Genomic DNA, 13958 nt, shown 5'->3' with positions numbered 1-13958 from the left:
ATTTCAATATATCATTTGGTAGGTTTAGAAATTATCTCCCTTTTAAAGCTTATTACTTCCCCTTGGATTGTATTTTTTGACTTTTGACCTTTAAGGATGACCTTGACCTTTCACCACTTAAAATGTGCAGCTCCATGAGATACACATGCATGCCATAAATCAAGTTGCTATCTTCAATATTGCAAAAGTTATCGCAGAATGACAGACAGACAAGCCAAAAACAATGTGCCCCCGATCATTCGATCCGGGGAGCATAAAAACAAAACATTCAAAGAAACAAACAAAACCTACCTGAGTTGACCAGAGATTCAGGTACCGTAATGATGGCAACTTAATTAAATCGTCTGCACAGGCACTTGTAACTTGAGGTGAATGCCAGACTCAGGCATTCCAAATTCCCAAACGATCCGGACTGAGCATTTTGGCTAGGTCTGCATCAGTCGATTTCGAAGGTAGTGTCAACTTTTTTGGCCCCTCCCTTCTGTTGCTATGTGTATAAGAGAAATATTAACTTCTGGTTGCAAAAGCTTAATTTAAGCTGCACAAGAAAATTACAAAAAAGCTCACTTTCAAATGCACTCATATATCTTTTACGATCTATGTATCATTTTCAGCATTTTTAGGTAAGAACCTAAGTTTTTCTTTACTTTTGCTTCATTTGTGTTTGCATTTATATTCTTGTTGGGTAGGCAAAAATTACCTCAAATCTTTGTCTGCAACAATATATTTGCAAAGAACTTTTATGATATCCAACAGCAACTAATTGTGAAAGAAATTTATTATGACAAATTAAAATGACATTTATCCCTGTGACATTTATCACTCATCACAGTGATAAAATGAACAATTTATAAATTATTCACATAATTTGCTTCCATGGCAATTGCACTAACTACCACAAATCTAACGATTTAATAAGGTAATAAACTGCTGTTTAATACCTCATTTACGTTTATTTGCTTGAATCGCTATGGAGACAAATTATGGGATTAGTAATAAATAATTCATCTAATCACCAGTTGTACGTACAAGCTTTACACATTTTCTAAAATTTCAGGGACATTTGATCTATTTGCAGGACTACATGATAAGGGATTCCTTTCAAGACAAAGACCAAACATTTAAAGACCAGCAGTATGCACAAGTAAGGGAAAAATTGTTTTTGCTATCCTAAATATCCATGATAGACATTTTGGCATTAAAAAATCAGATGCTCATTACACATTGTAAAGTACGGTATTGCATCATGTATGGCCACTCACACTTGATTGGCCATTGTCCGCTGGAGTACTACTTAAGTGTAGCCTGGATACTTAAAATTAAAATATTCTTAAAAGAACTCTAGGAACAGAAACTATACTAAAATGTGCCTGGCCAGTTTAGACTGTACCAGAATTGTATTGCCCCCAAAACCCAATGTTCGTAAAATGCGCTACTGAATTCAAAACAAAATTCTCTTTGAACAAAACCTTCCTAAAAATGCTTTTTGTAGTACGAGTTTCAATAATATAGAGGCCATTTTACAAAACATTGACATAATTAATTTGCAAAATCTAACCACAACGACCAATATAGCAGTAGAATTGGCCAGGTGCGTTTTAGTATACTTACCGCACCCCAGGTACCTTTAAGTATACTTAAGTACCCAGGGTACATTAAAGTAGTACCCGAGCCGATCATGACCAATCAAGCGCCACTTACTAGTTCCCTGAGTGCAATCTGCCTCTCACAAAGCTCGGCGTACATGCGCTTGCCCGATGTGGTACTCTGCAGCGTGGTGACCATCTGCATCTTCAGGTCATTGTTCTCCACCACATCACACTCAAGCATTGCACACAGCACCTGAAAACCATTTTCTAACCCATTTATGCCTAGTGGACTCTCCATCCTTCTGAATTGGATCAATTTATTTCCAAATTAGGGATGTCTAATACATGTATATCTGTATCTGGGTCTACACTGTTTGCCAAGGCCTTTTTTTCTAAACACTAGGCAATAAATGGGTTAATTGAGCATCAGTGACCTTGACTCCAAATGCAATCCAGTTACGAGTTACTCACAGACTGTTCAGGTTTTAAGCTTGTTTGATGCTTATCAGCATCTTAGGGCTGGAAATACAGCCTTTAAAACTAGAATCTATTAACACGAGTTCTTAAATTTTATTTGATGTTCTAAGATGTTCACAGAAGTCAAACTACGTATCTGAGTAGGAAGGGTTAAATATATTTAAGAAAACAAGATATGTTGGGGCTAACCTCCATGGCTGCTGTATTTCTCTCGTAGGGACAATAACATCACTGGCCCAATCATCTTGTTCAGACCAAACAGGAAACTTTTTCGCTTGCAGCAACAGTGCATCAACGTTTGAAGCTGTTAATACAACAGGGAAATATTTACAAAGAGGAAATCAATAGAGGAAAAGTACATAACATTGAATTCTTTATCTGGATATGTTGTATTGGACAAATCTTCCAGATTTCCTTCCTTCTTTGATGACATACAATGATAATGGTTTCTGTCAACCTTTAATTAAAATTTATTTTGAATTTGAAAGTTGGAAGAATTTGTTTTGTCCCACTTAGTATTTTTGTACTAATTTTCCTCTGTTTTTCTTGAAGTGGTGAAAGTCCATTACAATAACTTTCAAGCCGTAGGGTTAAAATGCTTTCTCCAACTGTGTAATATGAGCAAATACAGTACCTTAGGGCAGGCAACATCAGATTGAGTAATTTCAAATTATCTGATAATGGCCCTTAAAACAGAACTGACTGAATGGCAGGAATGTTCAGAACAAGGTTAAGGACCCAGAAACAGAGCTAGAAAATGCAGACTCTTTGAACATGATTATGTTAATTACAGTAAACGATTGCATGTAAGGCAACAACAAATTGATAAATTGTTTCAAAGAGTTTGGCCCCAAAACAGTGGAGTGTGCAAGCGCAATAAACATGAGCCTCGTTATGTGAAAAGGGGGTTTAATGGATGTGTGTAACATGTCATCCAAGATTAGCCTGTGCAGTCTGCACAGGCTAATCAGGGAAAACACTTTTCGCCTCAACACCAATTTTCGTCAAGAAAAGTATTCCTTTAAATGTAAAATACAATAAAAGAGAAGAGTTTTGTCCCTGATAAGCCTGTGCAAACTGCACAGGCTATACTTGGATAAAAATGTACGCACATGCATTAAACCCCTGTTCATAGAACAGAAAAGAATACCAATTTTACCAATTTTCGTTGCAGAAAATCTGACAAACGTCTGATACATTTTGTGTTGCCCTATTTACATATTTATTGCTGAAATCTAGATAAAATGTTACAAAACTTCCGTTGTGTTCATTTTAATTTGTAGTACAACTGACAGTTGCAACATTTTATTGGAAAAAACCCCAGCAATAATGAAATTCAAGAGACTGCATTTACTTTTTTACCTTTACCATGACAACGACAATATGCATGTTTAAAAGGACAAGATACATAAAAGGTTATGCCTTGAAATATCATAAATGCATTTATTGGTATGAGAGTATAAATTATATGTTAAAAGCAGACATTCACATGTATAAATTACATGATAAAAAAAGCAATTAATACTAAACCTAGCAAAGGGCGTCATAATTCTGATTGCTCTTGTAAAGTTCATAGACAGCAATTATGTGCTAATGGCACCCAACATGCTATTTGTAACTGCCAATGATGTTGCCGATAAAAACACCACATATACATTATTCCCTAACGATCCATAATGGAGAATAGGGGTGGAAATGTCACGGAAATTATTAATCCATAATGGAGAAAAGAGTGTACAAAATGTCACAGAAACAATCAAATAATATTTTAGTAGAAAGATCAGAGAAAATTTATTGAAATCTGAACTCGAAAAATATCATGAAAATACATGCTATAACCTAAAATAGCACAAATTCAATTCAGCTTTTTAATATCATTGGTTTTTATCATAACAAGAGATGTGTTTGTTAGAAACACAATTCCCCCTATTGCACTGGTTTGAAGCCATAAATTTGACATTTAGCCTTGAAGGATGACCTTGACCTTGATCTTTCACCACTCAAAATGTGCAGCTCCATGAGATACATATGCATGCCAAATATCAAGTTGCTATCTTCAATATTCAAAAGTTATGACCAAACTTTAACGAAGGTTAAAGTTTTAGGAAACAAAAATACAATGATATTTGACCTTTGACCTTGAAGGATGACCTTGACTTTTCACCACTCAAAATGTGCAGCTCCATGAGAAACACATGCATTCCAAATATGAAGTTGCTATCATCAATATTGCAAAAGTTATCAAACTTTAACCAAGGTTAAAGTTTTGAGACACACACATACATGAATGAATGAATGAATGAATGAATGAATCAATGAATGAATGAATGACAGACAGGCAGACAGACAGACAGACAGGCCAAAAACAATGTACCCCGATCTTTTGATCCGGGGCTTAAAATGATGGTAAAATGGTCCAGAATCCCTCACCTAAGATTAGTGACCCTAAAAGGCTTGTAAAAGGTCACTAATGTACTGTGCTCAGATAATGATGTTATATAGCAAAACGTTCAACCACTGACAACATTTTTGCCAAAGCAGACCAATCTTGAGGGAAAGTAGGAACATTTCTGTGAAATTATTATAAGTCCAAAAAGTGGTTTCCAATCACAAGAATTGCAAAGTTTTCAATACAGCCAAATATATCATATGAGGAGGACTACCATGTCACCTGCATGCAATGTTTTTGACAAAAAAATGAGTGATTGAATTCGATCAAGGGTCATCCAAGAAAATTCTTTCGAAAATCCTCGAGTCATTTCATTTAGCTTGTTTCTATTTTTGATTTCCATTGCAGAGAGTTCATCACATTTGCCATCATGCAAATAATTTGTCTTTTTCAAGACAGTTAACACACTAATGTAATTCAGAACAAAAGCTATTCAATTCTTAAACGAACATAGGGTTAAGGACCCTTCCAGATACATTCCTAGCAATTTGACTCATATAAGTGTACTCGGAGAAGACTCAGTTTCAGATAATGAAGCTGGATGCCTTAACGTGTTTCAGACATTTGTTGAGTCTGTTCTTAGAAAACCAGGCTTTATGCATGTGCGAATAGTGTCATCCCAGCTCTGCCAGTACAGCTGGCACATGCTTATCAGGGCCGACACTTTCTGCCTAAACTGGATTTGCGTTTGAAAGAGACTTTCTACAACCCTTTGCATGCTGGGAAATTTGTCGTCTGCTAAAATGTCATCTGCTGAATTTCTAAAATTAGCATTTTCTTCGATTTTTTTCAAAGAATACTATCAGAATAGCAAAAAGTTTGGATCCTGATGAGACGCCACGCTCTGTGGCGTCTCATCTGGATCCAAACTGTTTGCAAAGGCCTTCAAAATTCGGTTCCCGCACTCAAAGAGTTAAATAAAAATTCAATAAAATCGGAAAGAGTTGTCCCTGATAATATTTAAAGACACATTGTGCACATGTATGGAGCCCAGTTTTGAAAGAATGAGGCTTAATTGCTAACCCTTGACCCCTAACCTTCAGAAACATTTTAAAAATATATAGAAAAACGTTTTACATGGTGGAAAAAAACAAGGCTTGGAGAACTGTGTATATAAAGGTGAGATATTTCTAATTGTACCGAAAAATCATGACATCTGTATTAATCTACAAAAGCATTAAGCATAGGCCTGGCAATTATAAGCTGACTGTCTCCAATGTTATAATTTCCCCGGAGATTATTATACATCGGCTGTTCAAAGGCAAGGATTACATTTATTATTGAACATAAATGACAAAACCTTTGTCTCCATGATAAGTCACTTAAGTGAAGTTTTAATCTTTACTGATTTGTTTTACAGATATAATATTATATGGTTATAGTTAACCATCATGCACTAAGTTTTTATTTTGCTGTTGCATGTTTTCAAGTTATACAAAATACTTCCGTGTGTGTGTTTTTTTTTAATACTCATAGGTTGGTTTCAGATGTGGCAAATACAATGTTATTTTATATTCTATGTAGAGCAATTTTAGTTCTACCGCATCAAAAGCCGAGGCTTATTGAAAGGCCGTCAAGTCTGTTTCCTGTATGACATTTACATGTAAAACTGAGCTATTTCAAGAAAATCCCTTCAAGTATACCTGTCTTGATAATTTCAATACAGAAAGACAAAAATTTCATATCATATTTCTAGGAAAAAATATCTCAATGAACCATAAAGAAAAATGCCTGGACTCAAATAACCAACTTAATATCAATGCATACAGACTGCCCTCTGGCTAACCCTGTTAAATTTCTGTAGGGAAATTAAATGAAAAATACTTTTACATTATGAACATTTCACAGGGGATAATGAGTGTCCATGTACAAAACAATATTACTTTAACTTTTTATTAATCCTACAATTACTTGCCAAGAGTTCCATACCACTTGACAATTAGTTAATGTACCATAAGTTCAATAATATCATATTGACGATCATATTATATTTAATAAAAGTTTGCATTTCCTTGTTACATTGTTACTTTGAAATTTTTTCTGTTAATTTTAAAGTGATATTAAAAAAAACAACCAATGAAAAGGTAGTCATTGAGAATAAATTCCTAAAAAATGTTGGTACATAAGAATTTCGCTCCCATACAGTACAAAACCACTACTGAAGTTGATATTCTATACACACTTAGTTACTTATTTTCTAATTAATAATATGTACAAGCATTTATACAAGCTGCATTCTGGAAAAACAGGGCTAAAGGCAAGTGAACAAGCAAATTTGTTGAATTGATATCCCCCGCCATTTAAATTTTGTTTATGGATGGGTATAGACCTTTGACCTCAATTTGTGACCTTGACCTTAGCCCCTATGATTATGGGTGTTGAATGTGAAGCAATCCCAGATGATAGAGAACAACTATAGCAAGTTTCATGGCATAGTAAAGGAATGACTAAATAATGAATAATTGATCAAATTTGTGACCTTTGACCTCAATGTGTGACCTTGACATTAGCCCCTAGGATTATAGGTGTTGAATGTGAAGCACCCCCAGATGATTGAGAACAACTTTGGCAAGTTTCATGGCTCTGGCTCATGTGTTAATGGAGATAAAGCTGTAAGCTTATATTAAAAAGCATTTTTTCAAGATACAAAGGGCCATAAATCCGTTATTAACAGATGGTGTACAATGCCATTTGGCATGCATCATCCTCTTCACCATATGAAATCCGCCAAAGCACTTCCAAGATATGGCTCCGGACGGACGGACGGACGGAAGGAAGACGGACGGAAAGACAGAAGGACGGACAATGCCAAAACAATATCTCTGCGCCTATGGCGGTGGTTAATGAAGTGTTGTCCAAGATAAGCCTTGGCAGTACACACAGCCTAATCAGGAACAACACTTAACGCTTTAAACGCATTTTTCATCAAAAGAATATCTCTCCTAAACAAAAGTCCATTTTTGGAGGAGGAGGAAAATGTTATCCCTGTTTAGCCTGTGCAGGCTGCAAAGGCTAATCTAGGACAACACTTAACGCACATGCATTAAGCCCAGTTTTCACAGAACACGTCTCATACCATTTGGCCCCAGAGTTCCCCATCGTCATCACAGCCTATGTTTCCTGGACAGTAGAGATGAAACCAGCCCTCCTTTCCTTCCCGGATACCCAGGATTGTCTGGTGCACGTCACACACTTTGTCCACAGCTATGTTCCGTATTACGTTTTTCATGTTCCTATGCAATAGAGGTAATAAACGATCGTTCCTTTGAAAATAAGAGGTTAAAAGCTATGTTCTGTCTTACATTTTACATCTTTATAAGCAAACGATAGGCAATGCAAAAGAGGGTTAAAAAGCAATGTTCTGTATTTCATGTTTCATCTTGATATGCAATTGTGAGGGAATAAACATAGTTTCAATTTTTTTTTCATGTTCCTGTACAATATATGTCATAAGCTAAATAAATCATTATATTATGTTTTTTTTACTTTCCTATGCAACGGAAAGGTGAAAAGCGATATCCTGTATTAAATTTTTCATGTTAAAATGTAACAGTGAGTTAATAAGTCATGCTTTATATTATGGTTTTCATGTTCCAATGAAATAAAGACTTATATTTGTATTTGACTGGTGCATTAATTTAAAATTTATTATTTTAGCTCGATTGCAGCGAAAGCCTAAGTCTTATTTGAAACACTCTCGAGTCAATTTCCTAGGACTGGAATCAGTACTTAAGGTCTATGGGGGAGATCTTAAGAACGCTTCCACAGTGGGGATCAAACCCTTGACCTCTCGGTCGCTAGGCGGACATCACATCCAAAACAACACTGCAACCTGTGACTGGTGCATTCACATAATGCTTAGTACAGGACAATCCTCTTTACTATGTTTTTCATGTGGCTGTGTTAAAGAGAAGCAATTATTTTTTGCATAACTTGAACATGTTTTTAAATAAAATAGTTTTGCATCAAGTTCACAAAGAACTTTTTATGTGAAAAAAACATGTACAAAGTAAACCATAACTTGATACTCACGATGTGAACAATCGTCAGCCAGAGCGCTAAAAAATAAAACAAAAAGTTATTGATAGAATTTAAAAAATCAAGATTATCTATTGATTTCGGAGAATAAGGTCATCTTAATTTTTCACATTCTTAAAAGTTATTTAGCTCAAAGGACCTCCTTCTTCAAAAACAGGAGCAATTAATATTGCCGCCCAACATACACCAATCTAATAACAAAGATTTTCAACTGTGTTGAAAACCAGGTTAAAATTTTAGTACTGGGCCATCCAAAGATAACTGTGTACAGGACCATCCAAAGATTATTGTGTACAGGACCATCCAAAGATAATTGTGTACAGGACCATCCAAAGATTATTGTGTACAGGACCATCCAAAGATTATTGTGTACAGGACCATCCAAAGATTATTGTGTACAGGACCATCCAACGATAATTTTGTACAGGACCATCCAAAGATAATTGTGCACAGGACCATCCAAAGATAATTTTGTACTGGATCATCCAAAGATTTGTGTACAGGACCATCCATAGATAATTGTGCACAGGACCATCCAAAGATAATTTTGTACTGAACCATCCAAAGATAATTTTGTTCAGGACAATCCACAGATAATTTTGTACAGGACCATCCAAAGATAATTATGTACTGGACCATCCAAAAATAATTGTGTCCAGGACCATCCAAAGATAATTTTGTACAGGACCATCCAAAGATAATTTTGTACAGGACCATCCAAAGTTAATAGTGTACAGGACCATCAAAACATATTTGTGTAGAGGACCATCCAAAGATAATTGTGTACAGGACCATCCAAAGATCTTTTCTGTCCTTTTTCACAAAAAATGTCTAAATGCTTTTGCAGGAAAATTCATTTTAGAAATAGTAAATGCACAAAAAAAGACAAGAGACATCGGCGAGACAAAAAGCTTGATGGTTGGCATGCTCTGGTGAGCTATAAATAAACAGATAATTGAGATCAAAAAGAACATACGTGTGACATTTTCAGAAAACATAAGCTCTAAGTAAGGTGATGAAATAATGTCTGAAACTATTCTATGGAGTTCTACAGATATACCATCAAAGAAGTCATGATCTGACTTAACAATATTGTCACGTTTGCTTTAAATAGACTGTTCAGGCAAAAGATGAAAGATGATGTCGTGTCTTCTTTGAACAATTGCCTCAATTACTTTAATGATAAAACATGGCATAAGCCACTAGGGCTTAAAATTAATGATGGCATTTTAAGCATATTTGGAATAAGATGTAAATCCCAGTTTAGATCTTAAATATTCGAACAAACTTCAAAGACAGACAAAAACGCAATACAAACAATAATAATTCAATTTAATGATTGCTCTTGGGACCTGTAAGGATACATTTTGTATTAACTTGAACTTAACGTGTGATAATTTTCCATATCACTATGGACTGCAACTGCCATTGGCTGGCGAATATCTGAGACCTACAGGAACTATGCTATTCTGAGAGAGAGGAGTTCAGGGTAGTAGAAGTACTTTAGAAAATATAAATATATATTCAATGCACATTTTATTTTCGATCTTGCCTCCAGATATCATCATAACAAATTATATGCAATGACTTTTGAAAATAACTTACTCATTTATGAAGAAAGTGTAAGGAAACTTTTTCAAATGAGAAGATTATATGAACTAACTATATTAAAAAGAAATTATGTTCAACCTAATCCATTTGAAAATAATTTGTACATATTAATTCTCATTGGGAAGACAGTTTGAATATTTACTGACTTGGAAAGATAGTTAAGATGTACTTACTCATTCAGAAAGAAAGTTTTGCTAATCTAACTCCATTGGAAAGAATACTTATAACTAAATCATTTTGAAAGAATACTAAGATAACCTGAATCTTTTGGAAAGAACACTCGGATAAACTATATCATTCAGAAAGAATATTTATATAAACTAACACATTAGTAAAGAATACCAAGATAAACTTAATCATTTGGAAATACTTAGATAAACTAAATCATTTTGAAAGAATACTAAGATAAACTTACTCATTTGGAAATGGAATTGGCTGAAGAAGGCTTCCCAGAATGTACCTCCAATCCTCAAATAAGGACCTGAAATATATGCCCACAAAAGTAATTATAAAGCTGTTATATTTGGTGGGGAGGACCCAAAGAAAATTGTTTAAGCCCGACTTTGTGGCAAAGGAAGTACCTTTCTTTTACAACCAAATAGTGCATTGTTGCTATTTAAGCATGAACACCTATATTTAGTAATAAACAAGAGCACCGCATAACGGGTGCCACGCTCGCTACGGGTGCAGGGTTGCATTTGAATAATGAAAGCTTGTCAGAATTTTTATTTTTTTTAAAGGTCACAGTGACCTTGACCTTTGACCTAATGACCCAAAAATGGTTGTGGCGTGTAGAACTCATCAAGGTGCATCTACATATGAAGTTTCAAAGTTGTAGGTGGAAGCAATTTGATTTTAGAGCCAATGTTCAAAACCTTAACAAAATGTTAAGGTTTTAGCACGACGCGGATGTCGGACGACGAGCTGGCTATGACAATACCTCGGGTTTTCTCTGAAAAGCCGAGCAAAAAAAGAAAAAAACGTCATTGAAATACAATTAAAAATTTAAGTACACTTTAAAATAATAAAAATAGCAGGAGAGCTTTTTTATATTGCTCTACCAGGACAGCACATGAATTGCAACATGAGGGTCAATTTGTTAAGATGTAAAACTTGTGCTTAATTGAGAAGTTAAAACTGACCATTATTGGCAAATGATTTAACTGGATATAACACCTTTTCAGTTGATAACTGCTTGATTTTGGTTTGTTAACAAACTGATATAAAATGACAGCAAATAGAATTATTATGTTACAGTATTTCACTTTCATATGCACTACTTACATGGTTTCCATCATGCCAACATAACAGATGACTTTTCGTTCCCATTCAGATTGGTCAACCACATTTGAACAAATATTGTCCTGTTTATCTCTGAAAAACAAAAAACAACATTCAAAGGATATTTGACGATTTTGGTGCATGCTCAAATTTAATTTCGTGAGTGGTTACAGACAAAAACTTATCAGAAGTGAAAATATGCTTTTCTATAATCACAAATTAAATAAATCTTTAATCATTTCTAGACAGAAACAGTTAGTTTTTTTTTTGCTTGTGTCCAAAATGAAACAAGAGGGCCTGAAAGGCCCAAAGTTGCTCACCTGAGATTGAAAGGAACTGACCTGTTCTGTGCAGCCCAAGATGTCATTAGAACAAAATGTTCTTACCAACTTTCATGACAAGAGAACACCCTGGCAGCCACTTTTTTCAACAGACCAGAACCATTTTCATACACATCCAAGATATCATTTAAACAAATATACTGACAAAGTTTCATGAAGATTCATAAGTCCATATAAGGAAAAATTCCGCCCACTGTTGGCCATGTTTTTCAAGCAACTGGAACCACTTTCGAACTTGTCCAAAATATCATTTGGACAAATCTTCTGACAAAGTTTCATGATCGTACAATAAATATGGCTTCTAGAGTGTTAACAAGGTTTAAATATAGCTATATAAGGAAATGCCACGCCCCCTTGGCGGCCATGTTTTTCCACCAACCGGAACCATTTTCAAATTAATCAAAGATATCATTGGACAAATCATCTGACCAAGTTTCATGATGATCGGACAATAAATGTGGCCTCTAGAGTGTTAAAAAGGTTTTACTAAAGCATGATATATAGCCATATTAGGAAAAATGCCCCGCCCTGGTGTCATGTTTTTTAAGCAACCGAAACTATTTTCGAACTCATCCAAGATATCAATAGGACAAATTTTTGACCAAGTTTCATGAAGATTAGAAAATAAATGTGGCCTCTAGAGTGTTAACAAGGTTTACAAAAGCCATAAGAATAAGGAAAAATGCCCCGCCCCCTGGCAGCCATGTTTTTCAACCAACCAGCATCATTTTTGAACTCATCCAAGATATTATTGGGGTGAATCTTCTGACCAAGTTTCATGAAGATCGGACAATAAATGTGGCCTCTAGAGTGTTAACAAGATTTTACTATAGCCATATTTAGCCATATAAGAAAAATGCCCCGCCCCTTGGCAGCCATGTTTTTCAAGCAAACATAACCCTTTTCGAACTCATCCAAGATATCATTGAGACCAATCTTCTGACCAAATTCATGAAGATTGGACAATAAATGTGGCCACTAGAGTGTCACAAGGTTTTACTATAGCCATATAAAGCCATATAAGGAAAAATGCCCCGCCCTTGGCAGCCATGTTTTTCAAGCAAACGTAACCATTTTCGAACTCATCCAAGATATCATTGAGACCAATCTTCTGATCAAATTTCATGAAGATTGGAAAATAAATGTGGCCTCTACAGTGTTAACAAGGTTTTACTATAGCCATATAAGGAAAACTGCCCGCCGCCCCCTGGCGGCCATGTTTTTTCACCGATCTGGACCATTTTCGAACTCGTCCGAGATATCAATGAAACCAATGTTTTGACCAAGTTTCATGATGATTGGGCAAAAATTGTGACTTCTAGAGTGTTCACAAGGTCTCTATAGCCATATAAGGAATACTGCCCCGCCCCCTGGCGGCCATGTTTTTCAACGGACCGGAACCATTTTTGAACTCAACCAACATATCATTTAGACAAACATTTTGACAAAGTTACATGAAGATTGGGCATCAAATGTGACTTCTACAGTGTTCACAAGGATTTTCTTTTTTTTGACCTAGTGACCTAGTTTTGACCCAGCATGACCCAGTTTCGAACTCAGTCGAGGTATCAAGGAGACAAATGTTCTGACCAAATTTCATGAAGATCAGACAATAAATGTGGCTCTAGAGTGTTCACAAGGCAAAATGTTGACGACGGACGATGGACAAAAAGCGATAACAAAAGCTCACCATGAGCACGTTGTGCTCAGGTGAGCTAAAAAAGGATCAGAAAATAGCTAAATGTCATATATTTGTATATGATGATGATGTCATCAGAATATGTGATAAAATGTCATATATGAATATGCTGAAATAATCTGGAATCGTCAAAGAGTTATGTTTACATTGTTAATGGATTAAATGGTGTTCTCATGTTTATGATATTCAACAAGCACTGTAATTCTCAGCAGGAAACGAAACTGACACTGATAAACGATATATTGAATGGAAAAATATTGTGATTTTTATATTATTTTCACTCAGGGAAAAATCTACAATCTTACATTCTTCACTAAATTGAATTTTAGTCATCTATTTCAGTTTCATATTATCTATAGGTATATTATAAATAAATAAATGTATACTAATGTATGTATATATTTATATGAGCCCTGTGAAAGGGGGTAAATGCATGTGCATAAAGTGTCATCCCAGATTAGTCTGTGGAGTCC

General features: G+C 35.2%; 1 pseudogene; it reads right to left on the bottom strand.

Annotated features, from left to right (window-relative positions):
* Positions 1-436: 436 nt before the first annotated feature.
* Positions 437-13958, bottom strand: part of LOC127846242 (C-Maf-inducing protein-like) — a 286356-nt pseudogene continuing 272834 nt past the window's right edge.

The sequence above is a fragment of the Dreissena polymorpha genome, chromosome 9, assembly GCF_020536995.1.
Source record: "Dreissena polymorpha isolate Duluth1 chromosome 9, UMN_Dpol_1.0, whole genome shotgun sequence".
Lineage (NCBI taxonomy): Eukaryota > Metazoa > Mollusca > Bivalvia > Myida > Dreissenidae > Dreissena > Dreissena polymorpha.
Note: the sequence above shows the minus strand (reverse complement) of the source record. Positions and strands in the feature narration are given on the sequence as shown.